At 41.5% G+C, this 21,868-nt stretch overlaps 1 protein-coding gene across 1 annotated transcript in view; it reads right to left on the minus strand.

Annotated features, from left to right (window-relative positions):
* LOC126558678 (pancreas transcription factor 1 subunit alpha) overlaps nt 1–21,868 on the minus strand; it is a 396,742-nt gene that overhangs the window by 123,543 nt on the left and 251,331 nt on the right. The gene's annotated exons all lie outside the window — the stretch shown is intronic.

The following is a 21,868-nucleotide window of genomic DNA, read 5'->3' on the forward strand; positions in this document are numbered from 1 at the left end:
AAATTGTATGAATGACACAGCACTTTTTTTATTTGAAATCATCAGATACTAATCATCGTGAGCGTACACTCGTAAAACAAAACAGTCACAACAGATTTAATAGACGGGAAGGCATAGAAACGGGAAGCAATTGCTTCTCACGTAAAACGTGCCTTTGTACGTAGTGAACACAATTGTACCCAGCACCCATCCAGTGCAAGTGCGAAAGAATGTTTCGAATCAAACATTGATCAGAGCAATTCATTGCTGACGTATATTAAAATAATATATGAAATGCCGTCACTTCCTGATCCTCGTGATCTATCCTCGTGACGCCTTCCTCACCCAAATCTATCATTTGTCCAAAATCGCACACTATGCCGCCGGCATTTGATTTGATCTTTTTTTTTACTTTACTTCTCCTTCCACTCCTGAAGCAAAATCTTAACGAAAACCTCGTGCCTATGTCCAACCTCAATTGACATCGATTATCGTCCATTTACGGATGCAAAACGGGCCACAAATAAATTGTATCAATAAAGAGCGTGTTCAGCAGACAATGGTTGGACACCACCGCCAGACGCTTAAATTTAGAACACCAACGCGGACAGTGAGTCGAGCGTGTGGAAGGCGCCGCCGACGATCGTTGCCAAGCCGTCGAGTCTGCGACACTTTAGCAAACCGGAGATCCGTTCAAGGGCTAACACCCTATTAGCAACTGCCAGTCGCACAAATGGTGGGAATAGCGGAAAACCCAGAAGCATGGCAGTCGCACAGCGTTCGTTTGATCAATAATATCGAGAAACCGTGACTGTACACTAAAAGCTTAAGCATGCAAATGGAATGGGAGAAGTGTCTTTTACTCGCAGACAACACACATCCACTGGTGGCAGAATCACAACCAAAGTCATTGAATGGTAAACATTGGAGATTCGTTCTGATTTAAGATGCTACTTCCTCTGCATGAACCATTGATTAGCGATCGCAAGAGTTTTTTCATTACCGATCCATCATCATCCTGTTCAGCGTGTCCCAATCACGTTTTGGTCGCGTTCGATTAAACGTGTGTGGCTAAAAATATGTCCCGTATCACCTCAGCCCTTGATGAATCGATCTTCATCACTGCTACCATCACTTGTTTCCTCCGCTATCAACTCCTCCAACCGCAAACAAGCATTCAATCGTACGTTAATTAGACGAATTAAATGACAAGTCGAATTGACTTCTTGGGGCAACCGTCTGTGCGAGAGAGAAAGTGGTGAAACGGTTGGAGGAGCGACGGCATCATGCCACTTAGAATACGAAGAAAAAATGTGACAGATTGTGGCCGCCGCCGCCGCCACTCGCCCAGTAGGACGGGGTTCGCGGATGTGCACGTGAACTTCGAGCGTACGAAGTCCGTCCAGTGTTGTACGCGCGTAGTGGTAACTTTTGGCATCGGCCGGGGCTGATAATTTCCAGCAAGTGGTGAGGCGGTGGGTGGGGAAATCGGCAACAGTAAACAACTTCTTGCATGACAAACTCGTTGAACGTGCGGCACAATTAGTGACATCGCTGATTCTGCATGATTCATCACAATTTCACCACGATGCGGCTGTGATCGCTCGGTACTAGTTGATAAATACATACAAATGCCGAGGGTGGCCAGGAAGAAGCTTGTGCCCCATACCCGCCCTCTTTAACCACCGTGTAATGCTGCGCGACAGGTGACAGATTTGTTTATCTACGACAAATCACCTACCCTGAATCACACGCTGCACTTGCGATTAGTATGTTGGAAGTGAATTTGCAGATGGAAATAAAGATTCACGATGAGAGTAAAGAAACTTCCACCTTTGCTTTGGCTAATCGAAAACAAAATTCATTGGAAAATGAACGAAAATAAAAATGTTCATGATTTGAAAAGTAAAACAACACATCGATATTTAGAAATTCGTTATTTAATTTTTTTTGAACACAAATAAGAATAACTATTATATTTTTTATACATGTTTTTATTCGTTTATTTACAGAAGTTTTGTGTCTCTGATTTTTATGTAAAACAGATTCATAATTTCCGGTATAATAACCTTCTAAAAAATATCCAACTTAAACAATTGCTTAGGTTTGCTCTGGAGAAGGAAATCTTACACTGTCATGGCAAACATTAGAAAAAAACTGCGTGAAACCATAGAAAATACCTCTTTCATCATCCTACCTTTAATTCAAGTGCGATGATTCTTCACACGCCAAGTTGCTCTCAACCGATTTGGTAGCAAAATTTCACAACAGCGCTAAAAACTACACCAGCACTAACGAGCCTCCGCGGTCCGCCGATCTTCCAAAAGACATTCAACTCTGAAGCGAACCACCGCATCCACATACCCCATTAACCTTAGGTCCTCCTCACCGCTATTGACCAGCAGCCAAGCGCCTGGTAACGATGAGCGTTTGTCTCGCGACAAACGTGCAGGAAAGCCCGACAACCGCTGCGGGCCTGTGTATGATGTCACAACTGCCAACTGTTGAAATTACTCTTATCACCAAACGCCCGGCTCTGGGGGAAAAGCCTCTCTCTCTCTCTCGCTTCAGCTCAAAGGGGTGGTGTCCACTACTACAAGCGATCGAAACCGATCTAATCGCGTGAACCACCCCACACGTCAAGGTCTTTTAGAAGAAGGAAATAACGCACCTACACAAACACACTAACCTAGGCGACCATTTCGCGCGTTCGAAATGGGCTTAACTGCCAACGATGACACGAGACCTGTTTTCATTCAGGTTTTAAGGGTTAGTGAGGAGTACACATGTGTAGTTCCATCATCGGCATCGAAAAAACGGGGCGCTGATGTAAGTGGAAAAGGGTATAAACGATCGTGCCTCACATGAACTTCACATGACGTCAGAGATGACAGGAATCTACGGTATCCCCCATCCCAGGGGTGGTAGCTTTGTATGGGTGAAGAGAGTTTAACATGTTCATAGCATACCCGCCGGCCGCATATAGTAAGGACTGGTGGTGTGTCTTCATTGCACTACAACTTCACTATAAGCAGTCAGTACAAACAACGATCACGTGCTGCTTGCATGTATCACCTGTAAATCGTACCTATACACCGGGTTAACCCTGTGTTAATAGAAACTTATTAACAACACAACACCCAATCAGGTTGGAGGATCGTTTCGCGCGATCTTCATGGCGCCAATACACGTGCAGTGGGCTGTGCATCGGCTTTGTTAACGACTGGCAAAATGGAGAGGGAACAGCGAAGTTTTCATACCCCCCCTTTTTTAAACCGGACCGGTTATTGACGAGTGAATGAATGGATGGATGAACGAACATCGATTTCTTTGAAGCGTGCGTGATGGTAATGCTATGTCATTGATAGGTTTCCGATCGGTGATATCGTTCCAACGACGGATCAGCACAGCGCGAATTAATGCATTAACGAACCTTGTCATTCACAGGCACCCGGTATAGCAACGATTCAGCAATAAAATGACGCAATATACGAACAATATTTGTGTCAATCAACTCAGCAACATCCACCCACAGGTTGTGAGATGACAGCGCGGTAATGGTACGGATGAGATTTGATCCTCGGTGCTGCAGTCTGAAAACCGAAGTCATTATTGAATTCCCAGACCACCAGGCGGGCCTGTTATCCGCATATGTTCCTATTTACAAAATTTTCACAATCCTATTTACTCATTTTTTACAATTTTTGAGTTTGGTTCCAGAAATATTGTAAAAAAATTTCCCATCGATTGGCTTTGTAGTTTTGAAAGGTTTGTTTGCTAAAAAAATAATCAGTTGTTGGACTGTGTCGTGAAAATTATACTTGTTTTCGTATAATTCAAACGTTAACAAATTAATCACCACTAAAAACAATTATTCTTGAGCGTGTGATGACTCTACTCGCGTACATCATCATTTAACTTTACCTCAAATCACCGCAGCAACGCAAACGTGACTGAAATGCGACTAAAACAATGTGTCAGCTAGACCGAGAGCTAGCGAATGCTGCAAATTTATTCACATCCGTTATTGGGCCTGTTTTTTTTTTTTTTTGACAGTTGAGGTCGACAGTGCACACACATATCTAATCGATCGTCGAACCGTACCGTTTATGGTACGGCGAAGATTGCCAAACCTTCAACAGCAATCAAAAACCGATCCGTCATCGGTTCCGATTCGAATAAGGGAACTCGATGCGGTGACGGTGGGTTGGTAGCACGCGGGTTCGGTTAGTTAAATTGGAATGAATGAGTTTTCGATTGGTGTGGGGGGCTTATCGCCAACACACTTTCAAGCGTGCGATAATAAAGCTTTACGACAACGTGCGTCGGACTCTGCGCCGAGCCGAGACGCGGTTGGTGACGTTGACATTGTTCCAGAATTTGGTAAGTTTGGCAAAAAGCTATGCGACGTCAGGCAGATGATAAGAGGGTAATTAAAGACGAATCCATGAAATATTAAACATAGCCGTTTGGTTCTACAAACAAGCAATGAGTTGAATAAACAACGCAAAAGCAAGACGCGCATTCCACACAATCGTTTTATTAATAATTGTTATTTGCCTTTCGTCGTGTGCCATTGTTTACCCTGGTTCGTCGTGAAGAGTGCAAAATTTGCCTATCACGGTGGAAATGCATTAGGTCGCATTGCGCTCTTCATACTTTGTAATGATTTTTGTGCTGAATGTTGGCTTTATGGAGGAGAGGTTGCTATACTCCACCATGAAGCTTCCACCCACCGAACAACCCATTTTCGAGGAATTATGCTCCCAAACTCTGAAAGGAAGCAAACAAACGGAAGCTTCATCTAGCGCAAATCAGCTCGAGTATACTCGTTGAGGTTAACAAACTGGTAGCCAGCCAGGGATATGGCTATGCAGCGAGCGTTCACAAAGCATTTTACTACTACGTGTAGCGCACACAAAAAGGAAAATAAACATTTATCTTTGCAAGAGATAACACATTTTTATACCAAACTGTCCGTCACCATCACTGACCTTAATTATGCACGGCATTGCACAAGCATTATGCATTAAAAGTACGTCCTTTGTGGCACATTCCATTTATTCATTGCTCACCTATGCATGCGATGTGAGCTGCTTCTACAGAATCGTAGCATACAACAGATTCCAAGAGCTTTTCATTTGAGTTCTGGTCAAAAACATTAAAATTACTTAAATAATTATGCGAGCCAAAGTTTACCATTGAACGACATTTAACAAACATGTCTTCTCGCCAAATCCTCTCATCATCATTTCCATGGTAGCTATTTGCTGAGAACCAATAAACCTACAATATAGGTCACACGTAGAAGACACACAAAACCGCATCGCAATTGTCGCAATCTGCCGCACAGATATGCATGGATGGAGAGATGTCTGCTGCGTAGCATGTTTTAGCTATTGTATGATCCAATGTTATCCCGCAGGATGTGACTAAAATTGATGATTGCATTCAATTCAATAGGCGGTTGCGTAAGCTCACAACAAAACAGATAAGCACCTGATTGTTTCTCTGCAAAATCCCTCAACACAAATAAGCTATAAATCTTAAGCAATTGATATAATGGAATTTATTTGTTATCTTAGTTTTCGCCTAATGTTTTGCGTCAAGAAGAAAGCACGCGTTTTAAGGTAGGAAAAAATATTGTTTTTCCGCAAATTGGCATCTATGGAACCTTTTTCTGATTCTACGAAACAGCTATGAAAACTGTAGAGCAAATATGGAACATGGGATTGCCAAACTAAATTAATTTTACACCAACAAAAAGTATAATACACGTACATCAGTACAAAACTGTGCCAAAAATTTGGATACATTCCTGGAATAAATTTATAAACTGTGCATAGAAAAACAGGAGGGCACTACATGTACATGGAGACCGTCTCCGAGCAACGAACAGCACCGTTCGGCCACCGCCTGAATAATTCAAATTGTTTCAAAAAGGTACAGCTAAATTAAACCCCGCTGGGTAGATCCGACGCTGTCGCCATCGTAAACATTTCACACGTGGCATTTTCCGTCCGAATGTAGTTGAACCCTGCCAATCTTTTGGTAGAAGCAAATATAATAAATTGCTTACTGAATTCGTCCGTCATGGCGCGAAAATTTTCCTTCGAACAGCTGGCCACTCTTACTCACCACAAACATAAAGAAACTGAGTCCGGTAAACCTCGGTGTAAATGAAAATAAAGAAACGTTCGACCACGGCATACCAACACTGTCCATCGACCGAATGCAAGTGCCAAACAGCTGACCGGATAAGATTATATTTCCGGTACAATGGGAAGATGATAAACGACAGCACACACGTAGAAATTGTTCGAAGAATCGGTTTTCCTTTTCACCCCAAGGAGCAGGTTCACCCCAATATAGCACCCCATTAAGAGATTCGCAGTAGAGAAGTGGGACAAAGGAGTTGTTTTTTCATCATCTTTGCCGTTCGATGAAACCTGGCTGGGGGAGAAAAGGAAAACCTTTGAAGAAAGTTCTGAGAGAAATCGCAGCACTCTCTTCTAGGAATTTTCAATTTCTTTCATTTTGCTTCCTCCAATGAAACCCCCAACCCTAGGCGTTAGCCGCTAGCCTTGACCGTAAAATCTAAAATTAAAAGAACGCTCACCAACGTCAACGGCAGTGGCGTGCACGCGCTTACTGGCCTCCACCAACGCGAGGGGGTAAAACGCTGTGGTCACGGTGCTGATGACCGTTCAATTTCTCTTAATGAACAAACCACCGAAGAGTAACCGATACTGAAATGGATGCAATGCAGAAGTGGAAAGAATGCGCGCCACACACCAATAAAGCAAATCATCAGCTGCTGCTGCATCGAGCGGAATTGAATTATAGAAGATAGGAGAGAATGCATGCAAATGCGCACCATGCAGTTTGATTTTGACTAACGTGGAAAAAAGAATATGCCAGAAATTGTGTACAGCGCCATAAACCTCCCAGGAGGATTTAAGTCGCGAAGGACGGTACTGGAGAGATGTTCCGGTCTAAGCTATTTTCAAGTTCATAACCTACTTACTGTTTACCATTGTGTTTTTCTGCTTCTAGCCAAGATGAAGTGATGCGTACTTCCGAGGTCTAAAAATGAGCCACGGAAGGAGCTAAAGCTAACAACGGCTCCATGCAGGGTATACCACACACACACACAGGCGGTAAATATTATTGTTGATATAAGCATTCCTATCCTAAGCTTGACGCGATTATGAGACCACAATAACAGCGTTAATTATAAAGGTTGCCGGGGGGGCGTGTAAAGATTTACGCCCTTCACCTAGAGTTGTCGGACCGGAGACGTATGATTCATTGCATTTCGCCCGTTTATCATTTTTACCTTGCTGTTGATGTACCGCTTTACCGATGCTACCAAACGGACGACGTTTTCTTCCGGAAGTTCATCATTAAAGTGCGATAAGCACATTTACACGCCCGTGAGGCATTTGTTGTGGGTCGGATTAAAATAGTTTGATATTTTCCTACCTTTAACCTCTAAATTTAAACCCCTTGGACGCATTTGATACGGCGCCAGAATGCAACCGGATCAATAAGCGCGCTTCGGTGTGCACAGCTGCCGGTACATTAATCATACAGACACCTTTCAGCAAGAGTTAATTTCCAACTAACGCTGGACTAATAAATTTATCCATCCATGCTCCTGCATGCACCGAAGTTTGCTGCTGCATCAACCACACCCTGATTTAGCCTCCAACAAGCGGTGGGAGGTTGGACATGCCAGAGTCTGTCAGAGTCCCGTGCGGCGCTGGTTTTGCCATTTGCAATTTATTAGCAGTTAATGTATCTCCTCTTTTAATCTATCGCAGCGAACAGGCAAACGGCAAGTCACGAATAATTCTTGGAAACAGCGGAAAAGAAACAGAGCAAAAAACGAGCCAACGCGAATGATAACAGATAACACATTGAACAGTTTCATTTTGAAAAGCGATAGGGAAAAGACAAGGCCATGCGATATTCAATAATCTGCTCTGGATATAACAATAATGGTTAATGACTTATTACAAAACAAATATAATATTCATCAACAAAAAACACAAAATCATCACAAAACAATATCACGAAACAATATCACACATCACACAATATAGCATTTTCTCATAAAATAAATATTACTTCGATCCTGCTTATCATTTAATGGAGGATTTTCATACCAAATATCGTGAATTTAAAATGGTTCGATAAATAAAATACCATCCTCCGTGCGATTTGATATTATTTGCCTTTTTCTTCGCTTGCAGCTTCATATCGGAATCAACAATAAATAAAATCCATAAAATTTATATCCCAGCGGGACACATTAAATGAAGGAACCAAGGGTTTCTTCTCCGCATTGCTCCTACGCACTTCCTTGCCGCAGAATTAAGACAGCGATGATGCCAAACACGTCTGGTTAGTTAAGAATATTTCATAAACTAATCCTGAAGTTAAATCAGTTTTAAATATGGCTTTTTTGTTTGTTTGTATCATACTGGCAGCTTCAAACCGAAGGTTGGCTATTTATAAGCAGCGGCAAAAGTTTCTTCATTATTAAATTTCCGTTTTTCCCTCTTCTTCACACATTCTAAATTCCGCATTTGGTCAAAACGTGTAAATAAATCGAGCTCATCGACCAATTCTCATAATCCAAAACCTACCACGGAAACCCTGTCACGTGAGTCCGCCGGATGGCCGTATGCGAAACATTTAATCAAACGGAACAGGCAACACATCTACACTACACTATCATCAAAACGATGGTTTGAAAATAAAACAACAACAAAGCACATTTCCCAAAGAACGGAGCAGCAAACGGCGCGCGACGCGGTCTTAGCAACCCGGCTTGATAGGGGAACTGAAAAATGCGAACTGAGCTGGGGAACTGAAGGTGCGCTGCTGGTCCGCCGGGGTGTAGCATTTCAAAATGTGCGGTTTCGTAACGCTCGGTTTTGCACATTTTACCAAATTGATGCAAAAACCAATCCGACGAAGGTCAGAGCACGGGCAAAGCACGTGCGTTTCGGCTGGCTCCCGGTTTAAGAGATACCTTTCTTCTCTTGTTTCATTTTTCGACCCACCCTTCCAAAACACCCTCAGAAATGACAAAACTCCTACACAACTGGCCCGAGCCAAAAGCACAAAGTAAAGGACGGTTTGAATCACACTTGGAAAGAGAGGCCCCTATCCCTTAAGGAGGAAACGAGATTTTAATCAACTTAATAAAATTTAAGGTCTTAATCTTACAAAGTTTTAAATAGTTACTTTCAATTAGGATTGCTATGTAACAAAGTACAGGGCAGCACAAACTCTCTTTTTAACAACGCCAACAGAAGCAACAATTCAAATAGATTTTAATTATAAGATTTCTGATTCAGTTAACCATGTTCGTATAACAATTTCAGTTGTCAAAACATTGCTGAACACAACTTTCCAACACAGACATATTTCATGGTACACTTTCTCTTGAAGCAAGAGTAAATCTCACTGAATAAGGTCACACATTGTGCAGCGTAACATTTGCTGCTATAAATTACCTGCAGTCCATGGTTTCCCATGGTCCCAGCTCCCAATAGCTTGACACCCTTCGGTACAAGGACACGCCGTTGGCTGGACAAACAGAAACTGTCCACAAATAACAGCTGGGCTATGGTGGTCGGCTGGACGTTAGACAGAACCGGCTACTCATTAATTCCTAACAACTACCGCAATTCCTTCCCACAGCGCCTCATTCGAACGATTCTTGCATCAACTTCAGCAAAAAAGCAACTCCCGTTCTGGATCAGGAATTATGTCAAGTTCGCGTATATTGACAGTAAAAAGATTTACAGTGCATGATCATACGGTACAGGGTTGAACGATTACATTAAACAGCGAGTAAATTGAGTGCTTTAGAGTCACTGACAGACCATTTTTGGTAAGGTACGATACGAGAAGCAGATTTTAGTAAGTTTTAATTTTTAATCATTATTTATTCTCACTGCCGCAACCTACACAACCTCGGGAAGTCTTGGTCTGCCATTGCTGGGTTTCCTTGACTCAATTTACCCCCAATCCTGTTATTCGCCACCGACAAACATCGCGAATCACGAACAGGATGTTTGAACGAGGCAACGGCTCTCACGTTCGGCGGAATTGCAACGTACCCGGATGAGCGTTAGGTTATCACGTTAGGTGCAATGTAATAAACACAAAAAACACTTCGAAATGTCAACAAACAATAGTGATATTATCATGTCCGTCGTATGGACAAGGACGAGAAAACTAATCAGTACGCAGTGCTACGTTTGTTAGCTGTTAGATAAAAGTGGAACAAACACTACAAATTATTGTGCTAATAATATTCATGCACCAAATACGACACTAGAATCATAACTGCTTGAAGGCTTACCTTTACAAGCAGCTGAAATAAATTCTAGAAAAACATGTTTGAGGGACGTTAATGAAGTGTAAATCTTTTCAACGCTCATATTTGTTTTTGTAAGTTAGTTTTGCAGACAAAAATTCATTCCTCAAAGAATGATAATTCAAAATCCTTTTTATTAAAATTGGATTAGCATTAGAAATATTTATGTTATAGTGAGTCAGTCACAATTACTTCGTAACTTTATTCTATGCATTCCTTTCGATGCGAAAGATAATCATTTATCATCCTTGATTTCACCAACGATTCTTACCCTTATCTTGGAACATTTCGTTAACAGCTAGATTTTAGCTAGACGGGTTTTTTGTTCCTAATGGACTCGGAAATCTCGTAACACAAGGAGCAACATTAATAGAAAAAAACGAGAGCCTACAATAAATTATTCCTTCAACCAACGCCTCTCCTTTTCCTCTTTCGCTAGAATTGTATTCAATGGATAGTTTCGTCTACCACATCTACGAGATATACCCAAACCGATGTTAAATGTATTTCCATCTAAAATGATACATCACGTCAAGGACACCCTTTCAAACTCTTCCTTTTTTCTTCTGAGAAAAAAAAACTATTCCACTCAGCATGTCTTTCAACGGAATGGCATTGAAATAGAACACTACTTGAGAACAGAAATTCGCACTTGAAAACCGCAAACGGAAAAGGACGAAATGAGGATTCTTTTCAATCGCTCATCTTTTCAATACATAGTTAACGGATAGCAAAAAAAAAAGAAGAACCAATGCTCTGCATCATTATGGTTTCGTTGGTTTCCCTTGAACTCAGGCGCAAAACATAGCAAAGTTTTGGTAAGATCATATTTCATAAGAATATAATTCTTCATTAATACTACAATGGCTCTGGCACTCGTACAACAATAAAAAGGATCTGCGACGAGGCGCATCCACCGACCGCGTGATGCTTAGTGATTGGAGCTATTTTTAACCATTTGCTACATCCCTATTTCTTAATAAAACCAAACCACGCTGACCAGGTGCGTTAGACAGTACACACACACTCAAATGCGTCATAAGATAGTGTATCAAAATTATGGAAACATTTTCACATTCTTGATTGCACGCACTAAGCCACACAAAGTATAGCTTATTAATCATCGGCACATCGTAAACCCGTACAGCGAATACCTTCTTTTCCGCCTGTTAACGGTTGAATGAGCAAGGAGAAAAGCGACAGACTGGCACGTTGCTAACTCCCGGTGTCCTTGAAGAACAAAATTATTGCCAAAGCCAACGGACGCTAATTGCTGATGAAGGTAAGGCTTCAGAAATAAAGCAAGACAGCAAACATAACAGAAGCCACTTGAAGTGGCGGAAGGACGAATATCTCGACGGTCGACAGGCGACGAAAAGTAAGGCAAAAGAAACATACCGGCATGGCAAACATACACACACACACACACACACACACACACACACACATAACTTCCGAAGCCAGCTAGTCAGTAGCTGCTCGCTAGACCGTACGCTCTGATGCTTCATCTTGAACAACCCTGCCTCTGGAGCCACACAGGCACGCGGTGACGCTCACACGACACGGGAAGAATCTTGTTCTACCTTTCCAGTGGAATGTTAGTTCAACTTGTCCCCTTGCCGTGTACGCAACGCGAGTTACATCTTGCCTTCGCCACAGTACATTAGCAGTAAACGTGCTTCGTTCTTTCACGCCGTCTCTCGCGCATCTCTTATGTTGCCACACGAGGCTACAGCAGTAGATGGGTGGCTCTTACTATATGGGCACTACTACCTGTTCGCTACTAATGCTGCTCGATGCCCATTATGCTGTCCATTTGCGTCACAATCTGCTGTCGCACAAGGTCACGACACGAACGCATGGCAACACCGTACAGAGCAGATAGAACCGTCACAAACATCTTCTGATCTAAGCTACATCACTTACACACTTTCTCACCCATCTGGTCGCACTTTGCAGTGTGGCTTTGGTACACGAAACATCACGAAGATAAGCTGTTAAGAGCTGTAAGTAAGGTTCAAATCATACCCTGCCAACGATAGGAAAAAAAGCTGATTTTATTTACTATTTAACTTCAAAAGTATTCACCACAACCGGTCAACCGGGAAAGAATGCCTTACATTAGAATCAGTTCTGCACGACGACCGCTGCAATAGCTTGATCGTCTAAAACAAGACCCGCAATTTTCGAATGGAACAATAAATGCCATAAATTTTACTACATACTGGTCACATTACCATGGCATGAAACGCCACGAGCGAAAACCATAGCTAACGGTGGGCACTCTGAACGACACACGGCACAAAAACCTCCTCCAGGCACTGGAGCAGGAAGCGCTCGCTCGACGGGAAACAGTGGTGACAGACATCATTCACTCGAACATACCAGAAGAAGATGGCTGTCCAATGCCACTGGTTGACTGCAACTAGGGCAACTGTGCAGAATTGCAAGTGATCAAAACAATTCTGCATATATGGAATACATTCACCCAATGGCTTTGTATGTACTGTTGCGCGATGTGCAGTGGGACATTCCTGAACACAAAGGCCTCCATCTATGATCTGAAAAGGTTAAAGGAATACAGACACGAATTGCATGATTTTTATGCAATTCCTTTAAATCACAGCGGCGCCGGGCTTCACAAGCCATGATCGGGGTTCAAATCCCATCCGAACCGTTCCCCCGTAGTGAGAACTAACTATCCAATTACGTGGTTAAATCAAGTCTAGCAAATCATATGATGGTCAGTGTGACCGATAGAAGCTCGTTAAGACTCGTTGCGTTGTTTATCAATAGCAAATTTTATAGGCAATAAACCATCTGATCTTAAGCTCTGTTTGGAGGCATTGCTTACTGTCAAATAAGTTGTATTTGCGTTTAGTTGACTGCTGGCCGTCAACAAATTAATTTATGATCTATAAAGTTTCTACCAATGGCATTGATTTGGCAAACGATCACCCTCACTGAGAGAGGGTTCAACGATTAGTTAATATCACGCGATCGGTATGTCATTAGGAAGTAAGCTGCTCATTGGTGGGACGATGATGTGTGGCATAATTTAAAATTATATTATTCGAACGCACTTGATAATTGCTCATTACAAGCGGACAATTTAAAATCCAATGCCTCGCTTTTAAAATTATTCTGAATTAACGAGCATTTGGTGTGATAGGGTAAAGGTCAAGGCACTTTCATTGAACAGTTCAAACAACACAAAATGTCGTCACAAGAGAAACAGAAATAAATTTTTATTTTAATGTTAAAATGTATTGAACTGATTAAATACATTAAATGAGTTTATAATTATAAAAAGTAACATTGGTCAATATTTAAACATCTACCTAGTATAGTAAGCCTACCTAGTGGAACTACCAAGTAAAGTTAGCCAATCCTAGTAGGTCGTTAAGCCAAGAAGAAGATACGCACAACAGCCTATTATTCACTATTTACAACTATACCAACTATAAGACAATGTTCGGCATAATAATGCTGCATCCTACAAAGTACAACAATTAGAAACGAGTGAATTATCAGCTAATAAGTTGGCACCATCTGGTTTTGCCAATTGCCGTCATTTAGGGGGCAAAAAGCTCACCGAAACAACAGACACTCTTATCACTGGGGCCACTATGGGATGCAAACCGCACAACTTATGGTGAAAATTTTCAAGATAGTGGAAGAACAGAATCATTTTATGTATCAATAAATAAGCAAGCAGAGTATAAAGAAATATTTCTTAACCTTCTAAAGAAAGTCCCTAAGGGTTGAGCAGGGACCGGTCGAAAATACGAAAGGACCGGAGCAGTCCTTTCGTACCAACTGCGTTTAACTCCAGCTTTGAAAGCAATTTCCTATGTGTTCCTACATGCATCTGTACAAAGAATTGCCTCCGATTAACACCTACAAAAACATCCCGAGGCTGATGTTACTGAGCCGTACTGGTTCCTGGTTGCGAATGTTCGATGCATAATCCTATGCATAACAATTGGATAAATGAGCGTGCTACCTGGCAATGCGATGTCGTTAATTGCATGCAGGCGGTACAATATGGCGCCAGCACCACCATGCGGCTTCAGGATGAAAGTATTTTCATACTGCCTGGTTAGTCCTTGAACTTGCCGCCGGCGTTCAATATCTCCCGTACCGTTGCCCAGCAACAAAATCGATACCACCTGGTCCTATTCCAACAGGGATGAAGCCCTATCCTTGAAGGCTCAGATGTTGATTGTTCCAGTGAGCATAACAGCATGAACTTTTCACGTAACAATAAAAGCAATTTGAGGAAAACGTAGTTAAAAGGAGAAAGGATTTTTTCAAGCCTCATTTATTAAAGCTTTTTTTTTATTTTGTTTGTTAATATGTTTTACTATCATTTACATACAAATTGGAAACATTGATGATTATGTAGCAAATTAATTTTCATTCGAACAATTAAAAACGTCACATGAAAAGGAATACTGACGAAGAACATACAGGAATTCTTACCAGAGCAACAGGTTGTGAAAGAATAATGATGACCAAAGCTCACCATTTTCGATGCCATTACGGTTCGTGGCGTTAGCGCAAAGACTTGTAAGTCTCTATTACTCTGAGACAGCACTTTATCACAAGGATGACATTATAAAATTGTTTCCAACGACATCTAATAATTCGTTTCATTGCATGTTCATTTGAACGTTCGCCTTAGAGTAACCTGTTTAATGCTTTATCCACTGCTCGATGCAACGAAACAACTCGGTGTGATATATGGCGTAAAGCCCAAAACACCCCAACCCCCCCCCCCCCCCCCCCCCCGGAAGTGAAAAAGAAATTGTTTACAACCTTACGACACACGTGCTGTGTGGTTCCACTCTCACTCATCCCACCCATTCGCCGCGACGCTCCGAGAGCGCCACCAGGCGTCTCCATTTACAAAATGAAGAAGCTGGTTTCACATCGAACGTGCAACGGGCCGTCGCGGGAAAGGCTAATGTCGTACGAAGCTAAGCGGTGGAGAACTTTAATCGAAAACTGCCTGCCTGCTGTCGATTCAGATTTCACACATCATTTGGTCAAATATTTGCAACGACCGCACGTTAATAATGGTATGAAAAAGGAATGTAATTTTCTGAGTTGGAAATAAAAAAAGGTTTGCTCCCCTATAAACCTGGCACGAGTCCGTACCTTTTCCTGCTCTTGTCGTATGATATGTGTATTTCATGCCAAACACCGCTCCCTTACCGTGCGATATATTGCATTCGTTTCTGCTTTTTTTGGTAAAATTAACCGTATAGTATTCGTAGTGAAACCTGCGCGAGCCAAAAAACATGTCCACTTCGCTGTGTGGATGTTATTTTCAAATTTTGCAGTTTAGAAACATCCTGGTCTACCGCCAACCGATTAATTTGAAAGTGTTTTGACAGACGCCATCCAAAAATCGATCGCTGCAGCGAGATGACACTTGGCTAATTTGTGCTAGCGCAACGTCACAAATAAGACACGAGAATAGCTGAAATTGCCAAACAAATCAAGAGCAGCGAAGCACATCATTTCACAACCACCGTGTTCACTGTGCGTCTAGAGATCTGTAGTGCATTAGTGGACCGTAGGCTTAAAAAATGCATGATACTCGTGCGCTGAGCCAAAACGAAGAAAGAGCCATCAAATATTAAAGGGACACAATTACAAGAGTCATAAAATGTGATGATATGTCTGTTACCTTTAGCTTGATGACAAGAACATATTGGATGTAGTATTAGAGCATGAATATAACATATTTGCTTTATTGAATCGTTAGCATTTCTGACAGAAGTAATTGTTTGCGATTTCATTCTTTTTTTTGCTATTAAATCATTCAACTTGTCAGTCTACAGCATATATTTTGAGCATACGACATTAAAATGCAACCCGTAAAACAATAACGATATGTAATTGTATGATTCTTGTGAATAAAATTTAGCATTGAATGAACGGCACCATCCTTCATACGGCAGCACCATGGTTCAAAACCCCATCCGCACCGTTCCCACGTAATCGGTCATCGAATGGCTTACTACTCCCCTGTTCCTGTCGTGTGAAGATCGATGCCGAAGTCCTATTGCAGCCGGACCACCCCGAGGTTTGAATAACCTAAATTTAAATTATTGGGTTACAATAATTTAATCTTGTCCTGTGGAGGTCTGATAAGCACTGGATCGTAAATTCACAACTACAAGATTTATTTTCTTTATAGATTAAATAAACTATTACAATTACCAAATACGTTTAAATTGCTTAAATAAGGTTATAATAAGTTTAACGATGTTAAAATGCAACAGAAAAGCATTCATTGTTTTTGTTTGATGTGCTTTTTGATTAAAATAGGTGTAGCTCAAGCAAGAGCCCGGTGGCTGAGAAGTATGCGACACTGGCCTTTTATCTGGAAGTGTCATGTGTCGAATGCTATCTAGACTGAAACGTCGTAGCAAAAACTGAATATTCGGCTACGAGTGTTGAAATTAGTCCAATAAGTCCACTATGTATATAAAAGGCCGACATAAAAAAGCATGAAGAAGAGAATGTTCAAATTCCTTGTTTTAAGGATTTAAAAATACATAGAAAGATCTGGGATCCTGTCCTTAATATAAAAGCCTCATTTAAAGAATGTAATTCACTCATACACTCACTCATTGACAGCGTACTAGCTACATCATCATCTCAACGAAAGCATTGGCATTGGCCACACAATATGGCATCCGTGAGCTTTGACATTTGCAAAAAGATAGCCACCGTTGCTGGTTTACCGCACTCTTGTTAGCGGGTAGTAAGCAAGCAAACAAAAAAAAAAACGCAGAAAGGCAATTGTCCACGAGAAAGGTGAACGAAAAATGTCACCAGCAATACGGGGGCTGCCTCGTTACTATCGTGTGCACGGTATACGTCAACAGGATATGCACAACTATAAACGGAAGAGGAAATGCTTGCTACTCGCGGTTTGCTTATTAACAACAGTGACCACAGTTGAACAAGTTTCGTCTAGAAAAGGCAAACAAAAGCCGTGGTTTTGCTGAAGCGCAACTAACAATGATTTATCAGCATACACTTGTTCAAATCTATTTCCGTCTAACGTGTATGACTAAGATTGTCCCTAATAATAATGCCCGCCGGGTGAAGTAATAAATATAGCTTGTGCAAATGTATAACCATGCCTAGAACAAGGACCCGTTCTTAACGGGTGTGCTACTGTAATATAGAAGTCTTCTGGATCATTTTCATAAAAGCAAGCTATAGGCACCTAATGTAAGATCGTTACTAGTATGCCCTTAAACAAACAACGATAGCAACAATTGACCACTACCGTCTGGAGTATCATGTTCACCCTGCGGCTTCCAAAATTTCTATCTAATGGCCACCTTTTTTGCGTCCCTCCAACGCACTGTACATGGGCTTGGGAATCGGCGGTGTAAGTAATCCTTAGGGGTGATGACGCAAATACCATTACGTCATCCATTCATCCTGGACCGCAATTTCACCACCACATTAGCTGACTACAGGATGATACGGTTAGAACAGTTTCAATTCTCTATTAGTGGAACGAATGAGGACGTAATCGGAAGACAGTGAGGGAGGGAAAAACTAAAATGCAAATAATAATTATTCTACTCTATTGAGCTCTGACTGTTAGGACGAACTGTGGTAATTGATATTACCATTTCAATTTATTCTGAACTCAATCAAGCGACGGATGAGTTTGGTAAAACTTTGCTTTTTTATCCATTCACTATACAACCTAATGACACAAAACCTTCACAAGAAACGGGTAGAAAGACAAGAAATAAATACAGCTTTTTATGAAAAATAAACCTTGCAAGAGAACAGTAATATAAATAACGAAAGTGTTTTAAAAATTACACACAGATAAAAGAAATCGTATTTCAATATTAAAATAAACCTTTTTTTCCTTTTTTGTAAACATTTTCCGGCAACCCCATGCAGAAACTTTCCATCGTTGAAAGCATGTCATGATAATGTATCGAAAGGAGCTACTGTTGTCAAACAATTTTCATTTTGCTTTTCTTTCGTAGTAGGCGGTATGTTAAGACGCGCCGTGTTAAAAAGCGTGTTGCACAAGCAGGCTACAGGCGCGTGTGGGAAAAGCACAAACAGCAAAGGCATATCGTACGTGCTGGTTGTAGAATCAGCAGCAGCAGCAACGGCAACAGAACATGTGCGAACTATGTTACGACAGCTGTTGTCCAAATTTCAAGGTTTCTATCACGCTTTCGTAGGCTCTTGGGCAGGGTAGCATACAGCGACATGACTTAATTCTTTCGACTTCGCACGCAGCGATTATCCACGGATCCAAAACTGTGTACCGAACCGACATACAGGCAACATAAATCCCCATGCTTGGCTTGTACTTAGTGTGGCCGATTTGCCAGCGTAATAGCTGTATCGTTTTTTGAGCCTCTAAATTCTCGTCTAGCATGGAAGCGATGCAGCCTTGAATATCGATTGATTATCGTCAGTCAGATATATAAACATGTAAGCCACCGAAAAGAGCATCTAATCAAGTTCCCTAATCCAGTTCTTCGACAAATAATCAATAAAATGCACCAAAAATTCATATGCACACACACAAAAACCCCTGGAACTGAACGAGCAATATCAAACGTCATTTCATCCAGAGGCTCAATTTCGCTCGAAGCTAACCCTATACGTCAAATCGGAAACATTAGCTCGCAAAACAAACACGTCTCTCAGGCGGCCATGAAAAGATGCTTTTTTATGAAAAAAGCTAGCATTAACCAGCTTTCCCATTAGCGAAATGTCCACTACCAAAACTTACCTGATTACTGGTGGCCAATGTGTTGCACATTTCCTTTCCTAGACGTCTAGATGCGGATCACGGCACCAGGGAACACACAGACCGGGTACCGATTTTTGCACTTCTTGCAGGCGAACTCTTTTCTGTAGCACGTCTTCTCGCTCACCCTTACATGCGTTAACAGAAGCGCACACGCGGAACACACAGCAGACGGGAGCAACCACGTACGGCACACACGAAAATGATACACGCGGTCCACTTTCTGGTGTACACTTTTCGTACACGAAGCGGATACGGGTTCTGGTGGTTGTCAGTGGAAGTTTGAGGACCGGATGTAGAATGTAGGATGTAATGAGCAAATCGGTGGAAAGTTGGTTTGGTTTCGGCTTGGTTCTTTCTCCGTCTCGCGGTCCCGGTCACCGATTTCGCTGTCACCGAAAAGCGGAAAGGTGGGAGTTCTGCACGGTACAGCAAAGGAAGGCAAGAATGGAGGAAGTTTGGCCGGGATTTAGGTGATATCGATTACCCTTGGTTTTTTCGTCTGCCGAAAGGATGACACACGCACGGCACTTCGTACCACCAAATATGTGGAAGCGAAAAACGAAAAACACACCCGTCACACCACGAGCCAATCAACACAAAACGATGAAATTGGAAAAAATGGGACCAAAGCGATGATTATTCGGTCGTCGGCGGGGAACTCACGCGTCCATGCTGCTTGACAGCCACTCACGCAGTCAACGCAATCCAAGGACGTTGTGATTTTCCCGCTACCCGGGCCGGGTGGGAAAATGTGCGTTTCCCGAATGGTTTTTATTTCAAAAACAAAAAGCGAGTGGAATACGAAAAGACTCACGGCTCGAGACAAGTAGAACACTGATTAGGGAAAAATCACAATAAAATAGATAAATAGAATAGAATTATTCTTTTATCAGGCAATTTAACAATTTCCAAGGACTTACGAATGCTACCAGTTTGTAGCATACTGTAACACATTTTGAGTGACCATTTGACAGCCCTGTCAAAGCTGTCAAATGGCATAATTCCCAATGAACGAACCAAACATTCATGCCACACTATGCTGCACAAAATGCTAGAAAATAATGGTTTTTATTATATTTGTGAGACAACAAACCTGCAAATGATTAATTTAAGAAGACTTCATAACGTATTTATTTAGTTTCTTTATTTCTAATGGATTTGTCTATCGTTTCACAGGCTGGTGTCATTACTCGGTGGCATACGAGATGATCGTGCTACCAAATTGGTAGGGGTATCATTGCTTGGCAGTTGGTTATTCGAATGTAGTCTCTAAGACTCAAAACCTCTATAAATAAAGGAAAAAAATTGCTTGGCAGATAAGTTGTACGACCATTTTCGGATTGACGTTTGAATGTAAACAAACGAAGAAAGAAGGCTTTCTTTATACAAGTATTCTGCTACCAGAGCAGTTCCCAGTTTTTGGTTGCAGCACTGGTAATAATGGCTCGTATCGACAGTCCGGTTAGTGCACACTACATTTTGGTTAATCGGGCGATAGATCCTATTTCAGGAATAGTACTTGCGGTGTGATGGTGGTTAGACTGTTTGGCTCAACATAAGAAACCGCTTGCCATTACAGTTGTACTGTTAGACAATTACAGATTTTTATGAAAAAAATATCCTTGCTTGCAACTTATCTTTTTACATTTTAATTCGTCACTTTCAGAAAAACGTGCCTTTTAATGTTTATACAAGCGAGTTCAATTTGACGGGTATGTTGCATGCTACCGTGCAACCAAATCAAACATTTTTTATTTGTTGGTGCCAAAGTGGGCTCTAGGCAGGCTCTTCCCAAACAATTTGATAACTGCGCTGTAGAAAAAAGGAACGCAATTTGACAGAGGTCGGTTCGATCTTTTGTCAGTGTATATGTGTGCTTTCGTATGTGGTGTGCCGTTGTGTTGAACGAATATGTACTTAGCACAATCGAACCCATGCCTGTCAAACTATCATTCAATATCAAAGTGGATAAATAGACTACGTGGTCTCATAGCTTTGGCGCCTTGGCCATATTGAATAAGAGTTTGACGGGAGTGGGTTCGATTGTGCTAAGCATATTTTAGCGTAACACAACGGTACAACACATATTGCACACACATACCCTAACAAACGATCAAACCTACTTCTGTCGAATTGTGTTTCATTTTTCTACAGTGCAGTTGTTAAATCGATCAGGACGTGCCCGCCTAGTCTCTTTACACACTTTGTTTAATAAAGCCAAGGCGCCAAAGCTAATATTACATCTAGTATCTTTACTTACTTTGGGTAGTACGTTGGCAGAACGATGGTAGCAAAATTGGCGTGCAACTTCATCTGTCAAATCCCACACATTTCCCTTGCAACTAGTGATATGCCATCGAACAATGACAACAGCCTTAGCAGCATAAAATGCTAGAAAATAATCTTTTTTATTATACTTTTGAGACAATAAACGTTCAAGTTCAGTTAATACTGATGATGATTTAAAAGTATGCCATTATTTTGATTGCATCAATTACAATAAAATTTATTACCCTTTTCAACAAAATCACAAATCTAGCCGATGGCATCAATGAGCCCGTCCAGTGGGAAGTTTTGTTATTTGGGTACAAGCTTTGGAGTGTCAATCGGTCGAGCAGAAAAACAAGCAGTATTTCTTCAATATCGCAGGGTACAGCGCGATT

Source organism: Anopheles maculipalpis, chromosome 2RL (genome assembly GCF_943734695.1).
Source record: "Anopheles maculipalpis chromosome 2RL, idAnoMacuDA_375_x, whole genome shotgun sequence".
NCBI classification, from domain to species: Eukaryota; Metazoa; Arthropoda; class Insecta; order Diptera; family Culicidae; genus Anopheles; species Anopheles maculipalpis.